Here is a 24,454-nt window from a genome sequence, read left to right as displayed (position 1 = left end):
GAATAGGATTTATAAAAACGAAAAGTATAAAGCATTGTAAAACCTGCTGCTATTTAAGCAGAAATTTAAAATATGTATACACATATAACTACTACTCATCCAGTTTCTCAAATTTTGTTTTTCCTTTAAATAAAAAGAAAAAAAATATGTTCTCCTTGTGATGCGAACTCTTAGGATTTACTCTCAGCAACTTTCAGATATTAATCATGTTGTACATCACATCCCTAGCACTCATCTAAAACATTCACCTTTAATCTTTTTGTTACTCAAAAATAAAACTGTAACTTGGCCTTCTCACCTCTGAAACCTCTCTAATGGCTCTGTAGTACAATCTGGCAATGGTGTACCCGAAGTATTAAAATAAGAAGAAAGCACACTCCTGCTGCTTCTTTGCAAAGCAAAGAGCCGTTTCATCTGATCTTCAGAGTATTCAGCACCAAGATGCAGAGAGAGAAATATCTCCTGTGGGGCTCTGATTCCACCTCTATCCAGGAACCCAGCACTGTTATTTCCCAACCCTGACTTTAAATGAAACCATGCCATGCAGAGACTTGTAGATGAATGATTTTGGCCAATCAGGGCTTAGTGTCTGTAATTTTAAAATATGCTTGGAAAGGTTTATAAGTATCAGCACACTCCTAAGTAACAGAGAATTATGAAATATGCAGAATGAGCTAAATGTTCATGCTTCAAACCTATCATACCTAATCTATCGTATCTAAGTGGCCTCCTGCCAACTTCTCCAACTCGAACAATCCAGCCTGCGTTTCAAAACCACCCCTCTGTCATCTGATCTCAGCCTGCCTTCCTAGGCTTATCCTTTGCTATCCTCCACATGAATACTGTAATCCAATTTGCCCATCAACAGCCCCTAAAATACTGCCCTCTTGTCCACACATAGGTGACAAGATTTATTGACCCGTCGGATTCTGGTTGCCCCCTTGTCCTCTAGGGAGGGTTCGGTTCCCAGGCCTTCTGAGCTACTGCAGGGACAGCAGGAAGGTTCTTTCTTGCCCGTCTGCCAGCTCCTGAGCTTTCCTTTGACTCAGGGAAGAAAAAACCCACCTTATGCTTAGCAAATGTAAAGCCAAGAAGCAGGCTGATTTATATAATAAAGGGCTGGGGGTAAGAGAAGAATCCACAGCCTAGAGAGAATCCACCTGGCAGAGAGAAGTGGGGAGGAGAGGAAAGGGGGATTTTGAGAAGTGCTGGTATGGAGTATGAGTTGGACGTCCTTCAGAAGATACAAGTGAATGTGGAAATTCCTTTTAAATATACTTTGGGCAGCTGGTCAGCATGTCTTTGAATATGACCGACCTCCCCCCCAAAAGAGAATGGCTCCCGTGGCACTTGGGTAGGATGGGCACTTGGTTTATGCTATGTGCCCTCCTATGTGCCCTCCTATGTGCCCTCCTGCTCCCTCCCTGCCAGAGAAGGTAAAATTGCTGGTTTGGTATAAAACAAAATGTACACATTTACATACCATCACTTCTAAATAGGATTTATTCAGCTTAACAGAAATGACTGGCAATTGATCCCTAGAAACAAGTTTAATAGAACAAGTCAAGTAAGGGCAGCTGAGAGAACGTCAGAAAAGGAATGAGAGAGTTGTACGAAAGATGTGAGGTTAAGGATAATTGCTGCAATTACAGCAGAGGGTCCGGAAAGACAAATGCATCTAAATAATTCTGCAAAGTCTTCTTTGAGATATAACTGACATATAATATTGTATTACAAAGATGTTTTAAATGAATTCAGTTACTTAGTAATCTCCCAATGATATTTAATTTTAAAGCCCTTTTAATGCTCTTACTTTTTAATTATAAAGTACAAGGAAATGTGTTTCAGAAATCTTAACATCACATTTGAACCCCTAGTGGATACTTCACTGGGTTTCCTTTTAATGTCTTCAGAGCTCCTGGTCTCTCACCGCCTCCCGGCTTCCTGCACAGAGGACCTCAGAGGCAAACACTCCTCACTTCACGGTCACTGCAGTAGCCCTTGCATCTCGGATGGGTGGCCATCCTCCACCGGCGAATACTTCTCAAGGCTCCTGCTCTCAACGTGTGTAGTTCCCACTGCTAGAAGACCCTTCTTTTCCAGAGCCCTCCTGTAACTCCTACCCATTGGCCTAATTCTGCCCTAAGAATAAAGGCAGAAAGTCTTGCCATTCAAATAATTCCAAATGGCTATCATCCCAAGATTTCTCTCCACGTAGATAAATACATTAATTCAAAGTACAACACTCATAAACACTAACTTAAAATACGACACTCCCAACAAGTCAAAGCATTCCACATGTGGTCAAGCAAGTATAGAGTCTAATTTATCACCTTCTCCATTCTATATACTTCTATTATTCTTTTTGTTTTGTTTTCATTAGTCGCCTCAAACCATGGCAACACAGCGCGCAGAGCTCCTCTGGGTCTGGCGCCTAGCTATCTCCTCAGCACATCTTCTACCTCTTCCTCAGACCCCTGTGCTACACGGGGCTTCCTTTTAATGTCCTCAGAACTCTGAGCCCCTTACTGCCTCCAGGCTTTCTGCATAGTTGCTGCTCCTTTCTGGAAAGTTACTCCTTCTTGTCTTCGCCTGGAGAGCTCCCAATCCTCCCTGACACCCTCCCCCAAGCTAAATGAGGTCACGCTATTGCTTATGCTCACAGCACTCCGTATTTTTTTTTTTTTAATTTTTATTGGAGTATAGTTGCTTTACAATGCTGTGTTAGTTTCTGCTGTACAGCAAAGTGAATCAGCTATACGTATACATATATCCCCTCTTTTTTGGATTTCCTTCCCCTCTAGGTCACCACAGAGCACCGAGTAGAGTTCCCTGTGCTATACAGTAGGTTCTTATTAGTTATCTATTTTATACATAGTATCAATAGTGTACATATGTCAATCCCAATCTCCCAATTCATCCCACCCCACCCCTTTCCCCCTTGGTATCCATACGTTTGTCTCTATGTCTGTGTCTCTATCTCTGCTTTGTAAATAAGATCGTCTATACGAATTTTTTCAGATTCCACATACATGTGTTAATATACGGTATCTGTTTTTCTCTTTCTGACTTACTTAATGTAAGGCCAGACACTATAAAACTCTTAAAGGAAAACATAGGCAGAACACTCTTTGACATAAATTGCAGCAAGATCTTTTTTGACTCACCTCCTAGAGTAATGAGAATAAAAACAAAAATAAATGAATGGGACCTAATTAAACTTAAGAGCTTTTGCGCAGCAAAGGAAACCATAAGCACTCTGTACTTTCACGACACTTTTTCTTTATCATAATCATACTCAACTACCTGGATGAACATGTTTTACTCCTTGTTATGGGTTGAACTACGCTTAACCCATTTAAAAAAAGAGAGAGAGATGCTGAAGTCCTAAACCCTCGTACCTTATTTGGCGACATTATTTGGAAACAGGGTCTTTGCTGGTGTTACCAGATTAAGATTAGATCATTAGGGTGAGTCTTAATCCCATATGACTGGTGTCCTTAGAAGAAGAGGAAAATGCTGTGTGAAGACACAGACAGATGGGAAGAATGCCATGTGATGACAGAGGCAGAAACTGGAGTGACGTAGCTGCAAGCCAAGAAACACCTACAGTTGAGGGCCACCACCAGCGGCCAGAGGGGACAAGGAGGGACTTTTCCCTCCACGCTTCAGAGGAGCGTGGCCCTGCTGCCACCTTGATTGGGGTTCTAAGTTTCCAGAGCTGTGAGACGATACATTTTTGTTATTTTAAGCCACCCAGTTTGTGGTACTTTTGTAATGGCAACCCTCGGAAATGAATACACTCCTTTACTCTAAGTTTCTGGAAAGGAAGGTCTATATTTTCTTCATTTGCTGCATTCTCAGTGTACTCATAGTGATTAAAATATAGAGAGGAGTGCAGTACACATTTGTTCCGTGAATTAATGACTCATACGTGGTTTCTAGTTAACTAAAACCTTCAGGTCTTTTTTTTCTCAAAGACATCAACATAGACTGGTCTTCTTGATTCCATTTTATTTCACTGATTATTTTCAAACCTAAATTCAGAATTTTAAGTTTCATATTATTTGGGATTATGTGTAACATAAATCCATCCATCAGTGTATTAAGCATCTTACCTACCTTTATGTCACTGCAAATTTAACAAGAATGACTTCTACCTTAATCCAAGTAAATGATAAAAACGTGACAGGGCAAAGGACAGAGTACCATGGCATGCCACCAAGAATGTCCCTCCAAGCTGGTATCGACCCATTAATCAACACTCTCAGTATATCGTGCAAACAACTAGAGATCCACATTTCTCTCCTGCTTATCCCAAGGTTATCACAACACATGGTATTAAATGCTTTGCCGAAATGCTACTTGTTATGTTTAAACTTTTGAATTCCACCATTCTGATAACTATGTAACAAAGAGGGTACAGAGTTTGTTAGGCATAACTGTTCTTGATGACCTCACGATGCCTTCTGGGGACTGGTCACTTCTTCTCCAACCCACACACCACACAGTCCTAGAATTTTGCTGGTGAACTGTATCCAGCCCCCTGATCTGTGGTTTCCAGGATCTACATTGGCCTCCGTTTTGAAGACAAGGGTTACTGTCTCTTTCTTGCTGTTCCCTTTCTTGTACTTCAGGGCACCTCCAAGATGACAGATGGTCCCACTACACTCATATCTACAAATTATTTTAATATTGCGAGATGTAATTCATCCAGGCCTGAAATTGTGAGATAGTTTAAAGCAGCTGCATTCTCTCTCACCAATTTGGGCCTCAGCTTCCCTTTCAGTTATGTGTTCTATCCTTCTGGTCAGAGAGCCACCCTTCTCCTAAATACAAGAGCAGCTCTGCCTTCCCTCAGTCATCTATTGTTACCACTCTAAGGTCCCCCTTATTTCTCTTTCCTGATTAAATATTTCATAAAGATTCAACTCAAACATTCCTTTGCTCCTTTTAATAGATTCATACTTTATTCTTCCACCTTTGAAGTCTGAGACCCCCAAATGAATTCCTGTGACAGCCACAATGAACCTTTCTGGTGTGTGCCCTTCTCATTCCTCACTCTGAGCATTCACTATCTGATTAGGATTTTGATTATACCATCGTCCCTCGGTATCCGCGGGGGATTGGTTCCAGGACCGGCCATGGTTACCCAAATCCACTGATGCGCAAGCCCCATAATCAGCCCTACGTATTCACAGGTTCCCTATTTGCGGGTTCCGCATCCGCGGACACAGAGGGCCAACTCTATTTGTCTTTTCTTCTTTCCAAACATTATTACCTTTTAGGGTTACATACAGTCCATGAAATTATATCCATATTTTCTCGGAGTATTTAAAAGTCTAACTTTTAAAAATCTAGAGTACATAGACTGAGTCTGCCAGACGGCCGTTAGGGAACATTCTAAGGTTTAAACAAATAATTTCCTTGTCACCAAGAGACAAACATTTTGTGAATATCCCCAAAAAGTAGAGCTTGTGCAAATTCGGTGAACTGCCTACGCTCCTACTTGGCCTCCCTATTTCATTTATCTTTGGTCAACAAAGACCAAGTTTGTTTAAGAATCTTTCACAGGAAGGTTTCAACGAATCCCGCTTGCGGGAGGGTCGTTGTTTGCAAGCAGCAGAACAATGTTTCATCATCTACGGCCCTCACACCATCCAGTTGCTTAATGTACTCTGAGCGTAAGCTCACAGGCACCCAGCCACGAACAGAGGTGTAGAAGGCAGGATTCTACCGTGGTCATTTGAAGGTAAGCAGCTCATTGTTGAATTAAAACTCTGGCAAACAAACCCTCCTGGATTATCACTTGTGCCTCCCTCAGGACTTGCCTACAGTTCTCCAAACCCGTATCTGTGTAGTGTCTTGTTTCTAGGACAGCTTTCTGGGAGTGTAAAGATAATTTATTGAGGAATCAGAAGAAAATGCAACAAATACTAACAATTACAACTATGATTTTTGGCCACTTTCTTGCTTCATATTCCAGAGCTTACTTACTTGGTTTTCTAAAAGACTTCTAAATACTTCCTTTTTCTTCAAATAGAGGAATACTTATAAGCAAAATGTTATTTCTAATGGGGCAGACTAAGGGCCCAGCACATTTAGGACACCCAGTGAAGGATATTATTCAACTTGAAAAGTCAAGGCAAACTTCTCTGGTGGGCTGAAAGGATAATAACACAACTGTAGCAAAAATATGGGGAAAATACATAGAAACATGGTTCCACGCTGGATTACAACTTTATCTAGGTGCAGGGATAGCGTCTAGTTCTGAGTCATCTTTGACTCTTGCCCCAATCAATAATTTTTGGTAATTTCTCCACTTCCAAAAGTTAAAGTGCTATCACTGTGCACAGCCGAGGAAGCACAGGGCAACTAACCATGTGTGCTAAGAACTTGATTCTAGTGGCATATTGTGGCTCTGTATTTTTCCCTGCTACAAACAAACTAGAAAAAAAAAAAGTCAGGACTAGATGTGAACGTCACAACTATGTACCTAAATGCATGAACACTTTAGCCAATTATTGTACTCATTCCTGAAGCAGGGATTGAAGGGAGAAGGGGCAGACAAAATGCTTTTCATTTGCCTCTTTTCAATGGCAATAACCACAAAACAACAACTAGGATCCCACCCTTCTGGGCATCAGATAGAAATATGAGATTATTTTGCCCTCATGTAAAATTAAACACTTTAAAAATTCTAATGAGAATCAAGTGTAATGATAATATTACCATCCACGCTCATTTGATCCTATAGCTAAGTGACAAAAGCAGACTCCTAAAAACCACCCAGAGGGAAGACCTTGGGGTTTCAGAGGCAGGTGGACCAGTGTTTACTTCTTAGCCCTCATCTCCTCTCTGGTAAAATGAAGATATTCTCATAAGGTGGTTTTGAGATCAAATGAGATAATGCATGTGAAGGGCCCACTACAGAGCAGGCACTCAGTGGATGGCAGAGGCTGTTGTTAATTTATTATTATAATATAAATGAAGGACCCAAAGACACGTGTTTGACATTCATGTCTTGGAACACCAAAAAGAGTCCGTTTATAAAAGCCACTTATTTTTATTTTAAAATATTTGTAGGTACATAGAAATTAGGATTTAGAATGAAACTGATTGCCAGTCCAGTGCTCTAGATTTAAAGGAGAAAACTGAGGCCCAAGGACTTTTTTCTGGGCAAACAGATAGCTAAGGAGACTGGCTCAGGCCTCCCCATTCCACCCTACCTCTTGGGTAGGACAAAGGGAGTTAAAGTAGCCCAGCTCAGTAGCAGTTTTATGCACCTAATCAAATAGTCTCCTAGCTTATTTGTATATATAAATGCAAATCATTTCCAAAGGAAAACCCACCCTGTTTACGTCTTCAGGTTTCTCACAGATTAAATTCAACATAATATGTGTTCACAATCAAAAATTTCCCAATACATGCAATAAAATAAACCACTACTTTTTTTTCGGGGGGGGGCGGTGGTTCAAACAACAGAAATTTATTTTTTCACAATTGTGGAGACTAGAATTCCAAGAGCAAAGTGCCAGCAGGTTTAAACCACTACTTTTAATAGTCAATGAAAACAACCAACAGATTTAACCCCCCTAAGTCTTCAGATACTGGAAATACCAGACAAGCACATGGAATAACTATGCAGAAAAAGTTTAAAAAATTAAAAGATTAAATTTTTAAAATGACTCAAAACAAGAGACCACCAAAATAAAAAGGCAGATTTTTGAAAGAACTAAATAAAACTTACATAAATAAAAATATAATCGTAGAAATTAAAAACTCAGCATATGAGTTAAACAGCATATTAGAGAGAGAAAGAATTAGCAAAAGAGAGAATTCATGAACTAAAATGCAAGGCAATAATTACATGTAAGTTGTAGATCATAAATTCTAAGTTTTTTGTATTATTAGGGAAGAGATCTGGGAGACTTTTTAAAAGTATGCATGGTAAAATTTCATATGGTCTACACTAAAAGAACAGAAATAGAGTGCATATCATCTAAATAAGTAGAGGAAATAAATGGAATAACAAATAAAAATCCCCCAAATGCAAGAAATAATAAAAAATATAAAACACATATAAAACATAAATTAAGATAGAAACATGTCTAAAAGACCAAGAATTTATAGTAAATATGATTGACTAATTTTACAGTTAAAAGTCAAAGAGTATCAGATTGGATTTTTAAAATTCCAGTAATATGTGTTATCACAGAGATACATCAAATCAAAAGAACCTGGAAGTGTTGAAAGTAGACAGAGAAAGAACAACCATGCAAGTACCAATAATAAATAGAGACAGAAAAACCAAGCAAATAAATACTAGTAAAAAAGAAAGCCAATGTAGTTACGTTAACATAAGATACAATAAACATTAAGACTAAAAGCCTTATTAGGGCCATTACACAATGTGAATAGATTCAACTGACAAGGGAGAAATTATTTTAAATTTGTATACACTAATAAAATAGCCTCAAAATACATGAAACAAAAATGGAGAGAACTATAGAGAGAAATTGAAAAATGCACACCTTTGGTAGGAGATTTCAACTTACCTCCCTCAATTATTGATGTTAGATATACAAAAAAAATGATCCATACTACAAACGATTTGAACGTCACAATTAATGTGACTTAATTAACATATAAACTGTAATCAGAATCTGCTAAGTGTCAGCCACTGCTCTAGGCACCGGAGAAAGCGCCGTGAACAAAATACAGTCCTTACCCTAATGGAAAGCACAACTTAGATGGGGAGACAAACAATAAAAAATACAGAAAGAAATGTAGGGTACTCATACACACAGAACACTCCATCTAACAAGTAGAGAATCCATACTCTTTTCAAGTCCATAAGAAACATATATAAAAACTGATATAACTTAGACCCTAAAGTAAATCTCAACAAATTTCAAAGAAAACCAAATCGTACAAGTCTGACCGCAATGCAGATTGGTCAGTTAAATCAATCACAAAGCCATTTCAAACCCCAAACTTATGAAATTTAACAGTATACTGAAGAAATTTAGAATAAAACTTTATAGCTTTCATAGAACTACAGGTTTAGAAAAATCTTCCAACTATCAAATGTCCCACTTCTATGCAAAAGAACTACATATAAGCTACTCTAGTATAATTGGACTGAATTTTAAAATATCTTCATCCCAGAACTTATCAGTTCCTTCTAGGTTTTTTTCTGTTTTTATAACACTCTTCACCATTAAAACAAAAAGAAAAACTATCCTATGTTGAAATTTTAAATCTCTTTTGCCTGTCTTCATTTCTACCTCTACTACCATAAAGTCCCTGTATTCATTATGATTTAGGTTCAGCTGGCAGTGACAGAAAACCCCAGATAACAATGGTTTGGACCAGAAGCTCATTTCACTGTTGTGTATAGTAGGTCTACAGGCTGACTGGCTGGGCCCCACTGGATCAAGGGCACAAGCTGCTTCTAGCTTGTTCCCCTGGCATCCTTGCTATACAGCACTCACCTCATGGTCTAAAGGCGATCATCAAACTCCAGCTGCCACATCTGCCTTCTAGTCAGTGAGAAGTAGGAAGTGCGAAGTGTCCCAGTCAGCTTGGGCTGCATACCAAAAATACCATAGACTGGATGGCTTACACAACAAACATTTCTTTCTCACAGTCTGGAGGCTGGGAGGTCTAAGATCAAGGTGTCTGCAGATTCGGTGTCTGGTGAGGGATTCCAGCCTTCTGATTCATCCATGGCCATCTCCTTGCTGTGCCCTCACGTGGCAGAAGGGACAAGGGAGCTCTCTGGAGACTCTTCTATAAGGGCACTAATCCCATTCGTAAAGGTTCCACCTTCATGACCTCATCACCTTCCAAAGGCCCACTTCCTAATACCATCACCTTGGGGGTTAGGTTCTCAACATATGAATTTTGGTGGGGGGCACAAACATTCTGTCCATAGCAGAAGGGGTGAAGAGAGACCCCTTTTTTAAAGGATACTTCCTAGAAGTCACAGAGGTCACTTTTCCTTACTTGATATTAGCTAGAATTAGTCCAACGCCACAGAATGCTTCAAGAGAAGCTGAGAACATAGTCTTTATTTCAGGTGTTCACGTATGGGTCCATGTATGGGAAGTAGATGTTGAGGACAAACATCTGAGAAAATGTGATAAGATACAGTAAGAATCCTGCCCAGTCCTCCTCTCGGCCAGCTACCAGGGTGGTCAAATGAGTGCACGGCGCACGTGGGTCCCAGGCCACACGCTCAGCCCTGCTTCTCTGTGGCCAGTAAGGTTTTTAGTCTCTTAGGCCCCAAGTATATCCTGGATCATTTTCCTCCCCTTGCCTAAGAGGTTGTGCTGCTGCAGCCATGATAGTCTTTAGGGCACAGTCTCAGTGATATTCTGAGGCTTCAGTTAAAAGAAATTCCAAATACAATTTCCTGAGCATGGCCACTGGGTCATATCTCCCTAAAGAAGTTGCCTGACAGAAAAATTTAAAGTGGGAAATGAAAGCATTAAGAAACTCGCCCTCACGTTCGGGTTTGATTTCTTCCTTTCGTAACTGGCTACATGCTAGCAGTGCATCATTCTGGGCAGGGACACAAGTAAAAAGCTAGGCTTTCTTCAAGGCTTCTCCTCAAGTTTTCCTCCTTAGCACCCTATGCTAATGAGAGACATGCTGCCAGAAAGCCAAAAAGAGGCCCCTTCTTCCTACTGGCACCACCTCTGGTCTGGGTGTCGCCACGGCTGTCTTCACAGCGAGCGAGGTCTGACCCAGGATTCCAGAAGCACCGGATGGACGGCAATTCCGTGTGGGCCAGACAGCAGAATTCCCTCCGTGTAAGTCCTTAGCCAAGACGGTTACCCAAACTAACAGGATGGAAACAATGTGCCTAGAATTAAACATCAAGAAACGATCGGCATCCTGCCAAATTAACCTGATATAAATTATTCCAGTCCTACACTATCCCTTTCCCATCAATCACAAAGAACAAACACAGGCCATTTACAAGCTCTTTTGTGTGTGGGAAAAACACAAAGCATGCCAAATGTTGCCTAGATTCTAAGGGGATTTCTCTGCACTTTTTCTGAAGTGTAAACATGTCTTTGACCTCCCTCTATCAAAATATACAATTTCATCTTTGGAATATATTTTTCCTAGAAGGCAAGTACTGTAAAAGCTCAAGGAGTATAAAAAAGATGAATAGGGGAAAAAATGTAGTTACCTGGCATATATTAGCCTAATCAATAATGTCAACAAACCAGCAAGAGTAAATATCATTATGGTACTATGTGTTTTCTTTCAAAATCAAATTGTATCTGAAAAACACCAAGCCTGAAATAGGTTTACAGAAGATCATTTCAGTAACATGCATTTTGGCTCAAGGTTAAAAATTTAAGTAACCGTGAGGCAGGTAACAGAACTGACTTGCTTTTAAGATACAAATAGCAGTTCTGCAGACACAAATCAATAATGGAGTATAAAATAAACTAACATCCTACTCTACTAAAAAATAGATCCTCTTGTTTTGAAGACTTGGAATTTGCAAATATGAAAACACTAACACTGCTGCCCATGGGAACTTCATTTTGTGTGTGTGTGTGTGTGTGTGTGTGTGTGTGTGTGTGTGTGTGTGCACGCGGGGGCAGGGGAACTTCTAATACGCCCAGTTACCTCAGTTAAAACTTCCTGTGAATACCCTTCTTATTGCTGTAACCTCAGTTCATCCATGGTCCTCATTTCGCAGGAGCTCAGTTATTCCTTGTGGCAATTCAGACTCCTCACTGCCAACCGAATGACACACTCATGACCTCATCATCCAAAGTCTGAACTATGACCCAATCTGTGCCTCCGGCCTTCTCTTCCTTAGGATTAAATCAGTTAATGCAAGTAAAGTGCTTAAAACAATGCCTGGCACATAGCAGGTACTCCATAAACATTAGCTATTACTATTACTCCTCTTCTCTTCCCCCTCCCTTACCCTCCCTCCAATTCCCTTACATTCCACCTTACTTTGGTCAAAGAGAAGCGTGTGCTCTTTTGCCAACAGGTCTCATACTTTTCAGGGTCCTTTGCTCACACTGTTTCCCCATCAAGAATGTCTTTTAAACCTCAATCTCTATTTGTAGATACCTCTTTACTCCTTTTTCAAGATCCTTTTCAAATCCGACCTTCTCCATGAAACTTCCGCATGATCCCTCAAACAGAACCCACATCTCTGGATGGCATTCCTCACCTATGCCCTGGACTGGAGCGTCACATATATTTGGCTTATCGCCCCGTCCCCAAAACATATGTATCTGATAAGCCTGCAAGGCAGAAACTTTGTTCTATGTGTCATCATATAACCCCTTTGGATATAATCACACACCCTTGAACTGAAAAAGACGCTAAAATATGTTTAATTTTTTGAGGTGAAAGTAATTTTTGTGTAGAAAAAGTACTGGCCTTTTTACTTAAAGAACTAAAGGATGTGTGTGTGTGTGTATTATCTATTAGAGCCAAAAATACATTCTCATAAATCCCTAAGCTTGATATGACTCGGCTTTGAAATATATTTTGATGGAATGTATGCCACAAGAAGAAACTTTCTACTACTGATGATTCTTTGCTAAAACACATTTACTATTTTTTACACAAAATGTGTTTAAGATTTGAAACATATTTGTCATTTATCATAGTCTCAGAAAGTCCCAAATTCTAAAATCAGTGCCAGATAGCATTCAAAACTAAATATACTGCAGCTTTAATATATGTGTTTCACTATAATAATCATTAATAATTTCTTCTTATAGAAAACTCTTCTTTTCCCCTATTCACTGTTGGAGAATAAGATGTTTCAATCTATCAGATGCTCTGCTGGTAGACAGTGATGACGGATCCATTACCAAGGTTCATAGAAGAAGCAGGGTGCTCTTCCTGGACCAGTCTAGAAGGCCTTATAGAGAAGAGGAAGAAGAGAATATTTTAAGCAATCAGAAAGAGTCAGCTTGGCAAAGTAAGTGTGAACGCTGGTTTCAGGAACCTGGCCACCCTTATTCAGAAGACCTGAGAAACTCACATGTTCTTTATATAAGTGACCTTTGAATGAATGAAGGGTACAAGATGGAGCGGCAGAGGGAAAAGTAAGAGAGACAGTGTGAAGGGTATGAAGCAAAGCTTAGAAATCCACAAGGCAATCAGAAACAAGCACCTACGTACAAGGCGTCAGAGGCAAAAGAAGAGCCCATAACTCCACAGCCCCCATGGAGGCTGGCCTGGGGGCACAGAGCTGGAGGAAACAGGATTCAGAGACAGGCAACTTGGAATTATCCAGGGAAGAGAAAACGCAGCAAGAATAAAAAAGAAGAGCGAGACTTTCTTAAAGATACTTCTTTAAGATATTGCTTAAAGACAATTCAACCATCAATTTAAAATTTAAGGAGAGTTCTGGGAATTCCTGAAATGAGATATGTTCATAAAGTATACACAAATAAACTACCACCACTAAGACTTTTTCTTTTGCTGCTACTACTGAGAGCTAACGTTTATCAAAACACCCTAGGTTTTAGGAGGTAGGCTAAGTGCATTACATACATTAACCCAAATAAATTACCCAACAACCCAATTAGGTACGTACTATTCCTATCCCTAGCCTACACATGAGAAAACCAAAGCTTAGAGAGGTGAAGTATTAGCTAGTAGTATCAAGGTCAGGACACAAAATCGAGTCTGACTCACAACAGTAAGATATGATACGGGCATTGACCTTTTAGAAGCAATGGAATGAAGTCTCACAATGTTTCTATTTTGTTACAGTCACTGAAGGTTTTTACTGGTTTGTGCCATCTAAAGGTACAAGCGTGAAGTGTGTCTTTCAGAGTTCAGCGTTCCTGTAATGAACCCTGGACCAAGGAGACAGCGCCTGAACGAGCAAAGCGCTCACCACCACGTCCTGCAAGTGAAGCACAGGCAGTTCTTTGCCAATAAACAGTCCGGTTATGAAGTACAGATTCTAAACTGAGATGAAATACTATCCAGAGCATGCCTTAAGGAAAGAAACTTGTCGCCACAGCTTGGTTCAAAGCCAATGTTAGCTAACAATTACATCATGTAGCTCAAGATAGCTTGCCGAAGAGAAACTCAGAATCAACAGAGCTGCAGGATACTGTTCCTTTAGTTTTGGATATGGTGGGGGGAAAAAAGAAAGAAAGAAAAAAGGAATAAATATTTGAGACTATTCTCTGGGGAGAAAAAAACAACTGAAAGAGGATTCCACTCATAAGCAAGGCCATTTACCACAGGCTTCGGGATATGAAAATAAAAAGTAATCATTGGGGTCATTCATTGCTCTTGTATTATGTTCTGGGCACTGGATATACATTATTTAATCCTCACAACCACCTCAGCGGAAATGTTGTCCAATCCTTAGTTGACAAAACTGAGGCTCAGAGATGTTAGGGAACTTGCTCAAAATCACAGACCTACATTTGAACCCAAGGTCTGTGTAGCTTCAAAGTCCATGCCCTTTCCTCTATGCCCTTTCCTCTATAACCATTTCAGCGCAAAGAAATGCAGAATTCTAGCTGTTCCCAGGCTCCCGGCAGCCCATCTAAGACCCAGCTGATGATGAAGGGCATCACGCAGAGACCAAAAATATACTAGGCAGACTTTGGAATTTTAAAACCTCATCTGCAATAGAGTCTCACCTTCCAAATTCATGAACCACTATTACCTTAAGATTGAAAGTATAATAGTTATTAAAATATAAGCAATGGGGAAATTTTTAAGGATCAATTAATTAACTAGATAAGTATCATAACTTATGTCTGTATTAAAAATTTTAACATATATTAAAACTCATTTCTTCTAGCTACAAAAATTTTAAACAATTTCATAAAAGAAGGCTTCCTGCAATAAAAAACTGAACACTTTTACTACTTTTACAAAGACATATACCATTTTCTGAAACACTGTATTCATTTCACAATTTATCTAGTTCATTCCTTATCCATCTCTTGGGTTCTCAAATATCTCGTATTCTCAGTCCTCCCCACATGTCTGAATTCAAAACATATCCCAGAACAAATAAAGTCTTGGGCCCAGCAAATCACATCTTTCATGCTTTCATTTTGCTTAGATTTTATTTCAAATGGCTTCTGATAATATCAGAGGCCTTTCTCTTCTATTACCAAAAGTTTTTCTGTGGCCTCATTTTGTGCCTGGAAATAAATTGGTATAATTCAATAGAAGTCAGCATTATTCTCTCAATCCACAGAAGGAATCTGTTTGAAGGGATGAAAAGGGGGAAATCAGCAGAGATATTACATTTTTTAATACATCATTTTAAGTTTTCGTATAGAATTCCCATCTTAACTTTTTTTTTTTTTTTTTTGGTTGTACCAGGTCTTAGTTGCAGCAGGCGGGCTCCTTAGTTGTGGCATGGGAACTCTTAGTTGCGGCATGCATGTGGGATCTAGTTCCCTGACCAGGGATCGAACCCGGGACCCCTGCACTGGGAGCGCAGAGTCTTATCCACTGTGCCACCAGGGAAGTCCCCCATCTTAACTTCTTAAGAGCACAGAACCCGCTACTCCAATTCTTCAGTCTGCTGTTTCAAACTCCTCTTGGGTGTTGCTGTGGGGGAAGGGGTCTGAGCCCTGTTGGAAACCCTCCGAATGTAAGCTTCATGAGGGCAAGAACTTCGTTTGACTGCTTTGTTTACTGGTGTATCCCAAATACCTAGAGAATGTCTGGCACATAGCAGCCACTCAAATATTTCCTGAATGGATGGATGCTTGGCTGTAGCTGCCATCTTTTTCTTAAATGCTGACCAAGTATGTCCAGTAAAGAGTGACCAGGGTAGGGTGAGGGGCCTGGAAGCCATGTCATGACTTGAAGGCAATTAAAGACGATGCAGGTGTTCAGGTACGATAAGCAGGGATGTAGCTGGGCCCCAGAGAGGGAACCCTGCTCTGAGTCTAGCCAGTTAGCTCTGAGGGTTACCGGCCATGTGTCTGGGCAAGTCACTGGACTCTCGGTCTTCCCATCTTGGAAAGAGATGTTACAGAAGTGATATAAGGGTTAAGTGAATAAGAAAAGTGCTGGGTAAAGAGCTTTAGAAAGATAAGTTGCTCATATTTCTACATTTTGCTTCTTTTCACTCTTGGGGTGGGGGAAAGCCTTAGAGAAGAGATGATAGCTTTCTTTAAGTATGTGAATGGCAATGTGTAAGAAGACAATGACTCCATATTATACTAGAAGACAAAACTACAAAAAAAGGATATAATATAAAAAAGAGTAAGACACTGACCCAGTACAATGCAGCACACCCTAATAAAGAGTGTTCCTGTCCATTAGAAGCTGCCTTCCAAGAAAGGTGTTAGATTTCTGTCATTTTAAAGAGAGGACAGGTGATTCAGAATGATTCAGAAATGTGAGGAACCAGGTCTAGTTAAAAGGGTATTAGCTAAATTATCTGCCAGCTCAGATTCTATGATTTAATGATACAACTTCTTTTTTGTGGCTGATAAACTAAGTTTGTCATGATTCTCTGCAGATACAAACCAATAGTCAGAGAACAGGTAGTTAGTTTACACCAAAGTCCATATTGCCAAAAACCGCCCACCCCACTCAACTTCCTCATCTTCCCAAAAAAGTGATAATCATGTAAGTTCACGGTGACTAGAAAATTTTAAAAACCCACAAGGTATGTCCTCATGATATTGATGACTTGGAAAAATGTCAAGGGGTATTACACCATTACATATCCCCTATTCAGATCAAATAAATATTGATTTGGTAAACCTTTCTCAAGTTTAAAGGTTCACCTTATGCAACAAGTCTATTTTAGTGTTCGCAACTGTAATTCCTCTGTCTCTCCCCTTCCCCATGTACCCCTGTATGGAATATTTAACTCTGAGTAGCGGGTAATAAAAACCTCTACCAATGTACCTACCTATCACACATAAAACAATCTTCCACAAGACCAGAAAAGAAAAGCTCTATCATTCACCCACGTAGCCTAGAAAATCACAATAGTAAATGCTGGGAATATTCCGATCACACACAAACAGGAGATTTTATCTTTCTCATTTCAGCAAAATTTATCAGTCTCCACCGCCTTTATCCTCACTACTGTATGCTTCCAAGACTTAAGGAAGTTGTGATTCATAATTTGAAAAAGTAGAACTGTTTGGAGATGAGGCTTTAGTTGATCATTTTTACAAGAGGACATTTTTGGCTGAATGATAGGATAATGAAGCTAGCCTAAGAGACAAATATGAGCTCTAAGAAGCAGGAAAAGGACATTCTACCAAGATTGAATTTTGCTTCCGCTCAGAGTATCTTTAAGATAATCTGGAAATCTGGAAAACCTGAAAATTTAATAGGGAAATCTGGAAAACCTGAAAATTGATGGGAGTCAACTCCCGTCAATAGCTACTATATGGATATTTCCCAACCTCTTTCTTTCTATGTGTCTTTTTAAGAAGGGAAAATAGATTTGGAATTGCTTCATTTGCCAGTGTGTTCTGACATATTTAAAGAGAATCTAGGATACAAATATGGGTTTTCTGGGCTGCAGTCTCATTCCACAACGTGACATTCTCACAGTGGCAGGAACTCTGCTTGGTTCTGTATAAATGTTTTATCAGTCACTCTTCCCAACTCCCAGTGTATGTTTTTGGGACACACAGTATTTTTAAAATTGATTGCTCTCTGGTTCACCACAGTTCCCAACCATTCCTTACTATTTTGCACTAACCTGTTTCACTCATTTGTATCACATGCCTGTACCCAGGGAATTGGGACCAAATCAACGGGAGACTCTGTGAGGTAAAGGAAGCCTCATGAATGTGCTCAGCTACTTTGCTCCCAAGCAATCCTGTAAGGGCAGAGCGTGTACTCTTGCAGGGAAGAATCAAGATTATTATGTGTCTTTGATATTTACATGCTCTTTGTGGGTTGAGAGAAGCCCAGGATTTTCCTTTTTGACTTACACTGTTACATAGACGTTTTGGGATTAAGAAATTAAGGACAAAATGCTGATTGTTTTCTTCAGTTATAGATAGTCTCAACATTTTGTTTTTAAATATGAAAATATTATTATTTATGATACTAGTTAGGAAATTTTGACTTTCCTGCAGCTATGTCTGCACATGTACAATCTCCAGCTCACTCTTACATAGTACACACACCTATGAGGAATGGTTAGGCATGGTTCTGCTTAAAATGAAATATATAGGCTTCTTCTGAGCCTAGAATCTCATGATTTATTAAACTAGCAATGCCATATATTATGCCTTTAAAGACATGGAAAATCCAATTCAGAAAATAATTGCAGTAGAAGTTCTGTTGACAAGAATACTAGAGAAAAATTACTTTCTCTGCCTGAAAACATTATTCTACACACATCATTTTTGGGAGGGCAAAAAAATAAAGATTTTTGCATTCTTTTTTCCCCTTTTATTTCACTCAACAGAAATTATACTTAGTTCAATAAAATGAGCACCTTTCTTCCAATTCTTGAAAACAATCTGAATTCTGATTCATGCATACAAAATTAGAAGTGAAATTATATAGCTCCACTTTACTGATTTCTCTGGTCTAATATGTAATGAATTAAAATTGTATGTGATGTGATAGTGAGAGGCCCGCGCACCGCAATGAAGAGTGGCCCCCGCTTGCCGCAACTAGAGGAAGCCCTCGCACAGAAACGAAGACCCAACACAACCAAAATAAAATAAAATAAATAATAATTAAAGGTGCTAATAATTTTAAAAAAAAACCTTTAAAAAAAAAATTGTATGTGATGAAGTAAAGCCCCATTCCTAAAACAAAAGACTCTTGAACTTTCAATTACCATTGGTACCAACTACTACAGCTGCTACCTGCACTCCTCACTAGTCAAGTTACCACCACTTCGGTAATACCATCCTGCCCACCTTAGGCCACCATCACGTACACATTTCCCACCACACACAAGCATTGACCAACAACTATGAACAGGCCGGTGATGGTGAATCAATAGAAAGTCAAATATTGGATTGCAACTCTACTAAATTCTTTTAAAATTGGGATTAGCAAAATGATGTGGGTTCTTGAAACTTTAAGGCTTAAAACCCTTATAAAAATTAATTTACTACCAGTTCTAGTAGTTCAATGAGATAAATAGTGCCTTATGCTTTCAAAGTCACTGGAACAATTTTTTGCAAGCAGCGCATGGAACATACCCAGCATTAGCAATGCAGTAAGAATAGAAAAATACTTTAATTCAGCAGAATAACTTTTAAAATGATAATGCTAGGCTGTCTGTCCTTCACATTTCTTTCTTACTCTGCAGCAAAAAAGATCAGAATAATGTAAATATGCTATTCATTATTCAGAAAGTTCATATGATCCATTTCAGTGAGATAAAATGCACTATCAACAGAAATTTTATGCAAAGTCTGTTCTTTTTTTGTTTGGTTCACTGAACTAAGTGCAAACCATCTGTTAGCTATGATAATCAGAAAAAGTAAAAATTCAAACAGCTTGTTTTTGAAAGATAGCACAACAGCACTCCAAACAGAACTAGTTTAAAAGCACCACTTACGAGGTATAAATCCTAATGACTTTAGATGGCTTAGAATCCATATGTAAAGTCTTTTTATTTTAGGTTAAGATTACATTTTTCCATTTTGGGGCTAAAATATGCTATTTAATAATAACTGTTCACATCACGAGCTTGTCGCTATTACTAAAATGTCTTATTCAAATATGTTAATTTCCAAGAAATTTTAAAATTAAAAACTTTCAAGTTAAAATTGTATTTTGATCCCCACTTATAAAATTCCTACCACCTAAGTAGTGTATTATAGTGATTATGATTTGCTTTTACAAAAATGGAATGGCCTGATATAAATCAGCGCTTTTGCTAAGTCAAAAAGCTTGAAATCAAGTCTTCACTCTGCTCCTAGCTGTCTTGACCTCAGATGAGTTACAACTCTTAAGATCTCACTTCCCTAACTATTAAAAGAGAGCTCTAAAATGTCATTCTCAGGAGCTTACTTCCCTTCCAAACCTGCCTAGCACCATGCTTGGTACATACTTAGAGCCAAGAACTCAGTAAACTGTCCATGACCACGGGGGCTGGAGGCGAAAGCTTCCAAACTTCAGAAATTGCCCACAAGACAGCTTTCGGTATATTGTTAAGTTTAGAGAATGGAATACAAAACCTGCTATCACAACAGTGTCTCACCATTTTTACAATGGTAGAACCAAATTTCCAGGCTGCAGTGCCTTATTCATGTACTATCATCTAATGAAAAAACGATTTTGTTTTAAAGGTGGAATTCTAAGTTTCAGGAGAGTTTACAACAGGCACGTTTTCAAAGCTCTAGTACTACAAATTTTATCAACACCCGCTATTGTTTCTCCATGGCCTGTAAATGTGCTTTGTGCTATTTTCTTGATGAATACTGCACACACATCCTACTCCACCTACACAACCACTATGTCACAAATGTAATGCATGTAAAAGAGGGCCTTTTTGCAACAAAACCTTACAGATCTTAACCACTTACAAAGCAAGTTTGGCAATGGATAAGAATTTCAGCAGAGAAACCAACTTAAAAATTCTTCACTCTGCTTTGCTATTATTCATTAGGCATGTTATTAAACGAACATGACAAGTAAAAGGAAAAGCTTTCAGTTAGTTATTTTATACTTTGAAAACTGACAAGGCTCTGCGGTGATGCTTACGTCTTTATTATGACCTCTTTAGTTCTATTAAACTATAAGTTTATTACATTTCAGAGATTTCTACAAGAAGATCCATGCCAGCCTGACATTGAGCCATAAGGTTGGATTTCTAATGTCACTCGAAAGGTATTCCAATTTTAGATAAGGAAAGAGAGCATGGATTATTCTTATCCATTCTTTCTTTTTCTTCCCATTTGTGTATATATTATACATACTCAATGATCTCAGCTTAACTTAGAATCAAATTTATTTCCTGGACCATAGGTAGACATAGACATCTGTGAATCTCAGAATTTGGAGGAAAGAATTCTGAGAATTTTGGAGGAATTTGATGCTGGTGACAATTAAAGACCAAAGTATCCCTTCAAGGCCAGGGAACTGCTTCCACCACGGCACAAATGGGAATGGTCATCACTGCGTTACTGTCCAAGCTCTTTAACTCGGAGCATCTCACTGCCCCACCCACCTCTGAGCCCGTTCTCAGCCCCTCCTCGGAGGCCACAAGCAATGTTATATCAACAAGGGGAAAGGACGTATGACCGGGAAGGCCCCATCCTGCCCCAAAGTGTTCTCTCCTAAGACAGTTTTCCCACGGGTTGAAATGTCTTCTGAATTGCAGGGTTCTTTCTTATTCTGGGTTCCAGAAACCCTAGGTGTCCACTGGTTGGAATTCAGGGATTCTTGAACTCCCATGGGGTAGGGGCATTTTACATGCATATGTGTGGTTCTTCTTTCTTCTACTTAAGTATAGACATTATTAGAATCAAAAGAACTTGACATCTTTGATATTTTGGATATCAAAGAATTCTAAGTACTATAGTACTTATACCAAAGAACTATAAGTGCCATTAGTTCAAATACAGTTGATCAAAACTGTATGAAACTTGTCATGAAGCCTTTCATTAGAAAAGACATATGTCAATGTAATCTTTTCTTTTTCAACCTGAATCTCTTTAGTTCTCCCACCTGATTCACTTGTCCAGTCTTTTAGGAGGTACACAGGTACATTTCAGGGACTGCTTAAACAGCATGGACCACATGTTGTAAGCATTAATATGATTCTACGAAAAAGAATATGACCTTGAATTTCTGCTCTAAATATGTCTATGTAAATTCAAAGTATAGGTTAAAAAGCCAAAGAGAGGAAACTATTCACTCTGAACACCATGAAGCTCCATAGAGACTAAAGTGGGAGCCCCACCGGCCTCTCTCCTTCACCTCTTCAGACACATGCTCACACGGCACGGAGCTGGTGCTCAATACTTACTCCAAATGCTGAGATGCACTAAAAACTCAGCAGTGCCCTTTAATTTCAAAGGGATGAAAAAACTGAACTCTCAGTAAGTTTTACACTTGGATGAAGGTTGTTAGTCCTTCTGTCAACTCCTTCCTGAAAGTCCAGATCACTGCAAAACGTCAAAAACTAAAAGCTGAAACAGCAATCTCACTTTGCCTGATTAATCATAGTCAATTTGACTTCGTTTTCTAGCATGCGCTGCCTTGGAACAAAGGTAAATTCCTAATGTCGCCCAAACACTCTAGAATGTTAATAAGCCCTCAGGATGGAGTGTCAAAGCTCACCCCAGGCTCCTTCTAAGTCTCACGAAAATATCTCCCAAACAATTGCTCAGATTACAACGGAATTAAATAAACCACTTAAATCTTTGTGTTGGATTGAAATACAAGTATAAAATTGTGTTCTTTAATATGATAATTAAAGCACATAAAAAAATCTATACAGAGTAGCCTGAATTTTTTTGGACATAGGCTTTTCCCAGAGGAATTCATGTCCAAGTTGATACAAACTATAAGGAAGTTTTCATTTGGATTTTTATCAGGACAAAAGCACCTAAGCAAATTGCAGATATCCTGTGGACTATGAACCCCATTGAAAAATAATAAGTATCCTTTGCTTCAAGATACCAGGAATGTTATGGAAGTGAATATAAAGGAATTTTAGGAGGAAAAAAAAAATCACTGTCTAAAGAAAGCTGTCCTTCTGAATGAAAGGAAAATTTCATTCAGTACAGATGTTCTCTACTTGAAGGAAAAACACAAAAGAGACATTTGTGGAAATTTTATTTACTAATTTATTTAGGGGAAATTTAAAATTTTATTTATTCATATATCATTTTAAAATCATAATACAGTGAATATCCACCCACCACCCAACCCAAGAATCTAAAATGGGTAATATTTATTGGCCATACATGAGCCAACAATGGCATGACAAAGTGTACTGCAAACAAAGAATTATGATTAAAGGAATTCTGAGCATCTGAGGTCCATTAAACAAACACCCTATGAAGTGATTTTTACCTAGTAGAAATGGATTCACCCCAGGATTCCTTTAAATAAAGATTTGCCTATTGCACTGAGAATGTAAATCAATTGCCTGTTCTCCCCCACCCACACCACCTCTTGGGAACAATTATCAGATTTTTTTTTTTAAAGGTACATTCACAAGAGCCTGAAACCTGGAAGGTGAAGCAGTGGTACCCAGTTCCATGTCTTCATTAAAAACCCTCCTTGTACAATAGAAGAGCTATGTTGAAGATGACAGTAAATATATTTTTGGTTGTATAATTTCTTTTAGAACATTTTTTTCTTCTTCTAGGTCAATGGTAGGCACTGAACTGAATGGTTTTCCTTCTAACAAAAGAAATCTTCCCTCTCTAACAAGTAATAGAAAAGTATCTCTTCAGCAACCAGCATTTTTTATCAGTCCTTTGTCCATTCTAAACTGAAAGCCAAGACTGGAACCAACACTAAACTGTAGCTGGGGACTGCTTTCCTGTATTTCAGAGGGACTCCTGCAGGAGAAGCAAAAGTGGGAGGGATGGCTGAAGACCTCTTACGATTTTTATATTCCTGACCAGGCCCCTTATGGGTTTTAAACTGACTAAGTTTGTATAAATGCACTAAACTTAACCAATGTAACACTCAACTGTCAGAGTGAGAAGTTAAGATAATCTCATGTTCTTAATTTGACTGCACTTTTGGAATGACTTTATTCTTCAAATTTTCCACCTAAAATATGATCTCCTAATGTGTTTTAACTTTCCTCCAAGACCTTTCAGAATAGTTTGAATTCTCAGTTAAACATCATAATTTTCTTGAGTGTCAGGGTAATAAATGACAGACAGTTCTGCCAAATGATTAATAAGTATTATTGCCCCCTCCCAAATGCAAATTTTTGTGAATAAATGTTCAGTCAGAACTCAAGTCTAAGTGACCCAAGTTTCACCAAAGAGCAACTGGAGGAGGAAGAGTGATAGTGGTTTTAACAGCAATAATAGTAACTGTAATGGTGATGACAGTAGTACCTTAAATTGATGGAGCATTTAGTCTATGTCAGGAACACAACATACATTATAAAAAAGAGAAGTTTAGAACAGACTGTTACCGCTCCTCCTGATACCTTCAGCTTTGTGTATGGCTCAATCAAATGGCAGCTTTATCATTCTCTTCCTACTGTGTGTGTACTTGTTAACCCCTTCACTGGTGGTCAAAGCCCACAGAGACCAAGTCATTGATTTATTCTTCGCTTCTCTACAGACTCTCGATCTGGGCTGTATATATTTATAACACATATTCATCCAAAATGGATTAGCTAACCTCCGATCATGGAAGACTCCAAATGGATCAGCTCCTAGGATATTCTTAGAATCAAAGTCATATCCCCTATTCCAAGGGAATCCCAATGTATCAAAACAGTATTCAGTAATTTGTTTGCACATACAGTTGCTAA

At 38.8% G+C, this 24,454-nt stretch overlaps 1 protein-coding gene across 8 annotated transcripts in view; it reads right to left on the bottom strand.

The window, feature by feature from the left end:
- SLC7A2 (solute carrier family 7 member 2) overlaps window positions 1-24,454 on the bottom strand; it is a 71,772-nt gene that overhangs the window by 42,477 nt on the left and 4,841 nt on the right. The window contains exon 1 of one of the 8 annotated variants that reach the window (XM_082374793.1): window positions 9,498-11,923. The exons of the other annotated variants lie outside the window; for them this stretch is intronic. The gene's annotated coding sequence lies outside the window, so the exon portion shown is untranslated. Of the gene's footprint in view, window positions 1-9,497; window positions 11,924-24,454 lie in introns of those variants that run through there. 8 annotated transcript variants of the gene reach the window in all.

Source organism: Balaenoptera borealis (assembly GCF_965194805.1).
Source record: "Balaenoptera borealis genome assembly, chromosome: 21".
In the NCBI taxonomy this organism is placed as follows: Eukaryota; Metazoa; Chordata; class Mammalia; order Artiodactyla; family Balaenopteridae; genus Balaenoptera; species Balaenoptera borealis.
Note: the sequence above shows the minus strand (reverse complement) of the source record. Positions and strands in the feature narration are given on the sequence as shown.